This window comes from Anoplolepis gracilipes, chromosome 16 (genome assembly GCF_047496725.1).
Source record: "Anoplolepis gracilipes chromosome 16, ASM4749672v1, whole genome shotgun sequence".
Taxonomy (NCBI): Eukaryota; Metazoa; Arthropoda; class Insecta; order Hymenoptera; family Formicidae; genus Anoplolepis; species Anoplolepis gracilipes.
Window position 1 is genome coordinate 2,663,419 of NC_132985.1, and position 2,416 is coordinate 2,665,834.

Genomic DNA, 2,416 nt, shown 5'->3' on the forward strand with positions numbered 1-2,416 from the left:
AAAATTATTCTCTCGATAGATTAATACTTTTCTTTTATGATAAGAATAAGAATGCAAACCAATCATATTTTATTTTGTCAATTAAATATTTTAGTATACTTCCTATCAAGCTCCATGTACAAATTAATTTTTGATAAATTAAAACAAAATAATAAAATTAATAAATTTGTTTAAATATATGACAAAAATTAGCGATAAAATTTTTCTTAAGTTTAATTTTGCGATACTTTATATAATATATGCTCATTTCTATCAAGTCTAATTTACTTCCGCTATTATAATTATTATTATTATAACATATATTGTTGGCGAAATGTCGACTCTTATATTTTACATATATATCACATTAGTTTATTCGTGCCAATACGAGAAGGAGTACGATATACAACCGGTCGTTAGAATTAACATCGGGGTTGGGGGCCTAAACGCCCCTTGAGAAAACTGCCGAACTTTAACGCGTCGTTAATAATTCTCGCGCAATCTGTAGTTCAATACATGTTCGCGCGATCGGAGCCTTAATCGGAAACTTCTCGCTATTTTTCTCGGCCGCCACCCTCGTTAAGACAATTTATATTCTTTTATCCTTTAATGCGACTCTCGAGTGCACCCTCTCGCACCCCTCCCGTCGACGAGCGCGCGCGCACACACTTGGCCCCCTTCTTCCCCACAACTTTTTCCATATTCCAATTAGGGATATTTCCCATTGATTTAAGGCCCGGTCGTCGGAAGGCGAGCGAATATTAACGGCTTAACACCGCGATAAATTTACAGTGCCGATATGCCGCGGGTATATCTCTCCTCCCTCGTGGCACATACCTCTCCTCCCCTCGCCCTTTCTAGGAGCAGGGTGAAAAAAAATTTGCCGGAGGAGCGCGGAGAGCGACGTCAGGACCGCGCGCTTACGCGTACACCGAGTACTTTACGAGTCGCAAAAACTCTCGTAACATTAATCACCATGCTTATCCGAAATCGATACCTGGAGGCTGCAAGTATGAGCGGGCCGCGCGTGTCACCGTCTGTTTACGAGTGTTTCTTTCGGCTCGTTTCTTTCGTTCCGACGAAAGGAGAAAAAAGTTATTTCGCACCCGGGTTGCACGCGGCGATATGGAAATTATGTACATAGATCTCTATGAGAAATTTAAAACCCCATATCATGCGCTCTCTCTTTCTCTCTCTTTTTTTTTTAATGAAATAATCTCTTATCATTAATAGAGATCGCATTTATCACGAGCACTCTCATGCTTGTTTTAAATAATTAATATTGTCTTTTTCAAATTATTATACGTGCTCGAAATTATATTCGCCCTTTTTAAATATGGCATTTTTTTCAAACGCGTACATATAAGGCATTAATGTTTTTTCTACATTATTTTCTTGATAAATTGATATTTAAAGAACATATTAGCTTTTAATATAAATTTTACTTGTGGCATTTTTCTATATATTTTTTTTTATTAAATCCATTTTAATGTAGAAAAATATGTTTTTTTTCTTTTTTTACATAATAATAATATACATAAATAATTTATCACAATATTGTGCATATATATATATATATATATATATATATATATATATATATAATTAAAAAGATTTGAAAATATAGAGATAAAATATATAATGAAAATAATTGAGCTACTCTACTGAAAAGTAGTTACGGTCAAGATTTCGTCCGCTGACGTTACTCTAAAGTTCTGTCTGTTAGATAGATGGCATTGTCAGTGATTTTTGTAGCGCGCGTTAAACGATCCACAAACAAATCGAAACATTATTTTTAGTTAGTGCAGTTGTTGGTATTCGACGTGTGTATATTGTTGATTACGCGAATTGCATTTTTAGTAAGTTAACATCTTCGTAATAGAATAAATTTCTGTGAACTACTTTTGAATTTTGAAACAGAAATACATTAATCTTGCGAATTTTTTTTTGCGTCGAAAAGTCTCGAACAAAACTTTGAAAGGTTAAACATAGCCATTTTGGCTCTAATAAATATTGCTTATTTAATATAAGTATGTGTATTATAGCATAATGTAGTATTACATATTTATTTCACATACACAGAATTCATTTCTAATACGTTGTTGTATTAATATTTTCTTTGCATTTTTTCTCCAAATAAATTAGTATTATTTAGCTTAATATCATTTCACTTGTGACGCTTTATATCAAACGTGTTTTATGTAATTATATGAAAATCGTGAACATTATATATAAATACACAGCAAAGCATATTCCAATAATTAATATATATATTTCTGTATTTATATTCTTTCTTTTCTTAACTTTATTTAACATTTCTCTTAACTGTTATATTTGTCATGATATACATAAAAATGAATAATTTATTGAATTATTAAATGTACATATAAAAAATATTTTATGCATGAATTTGCAATATAATATAGAATGGAGATAA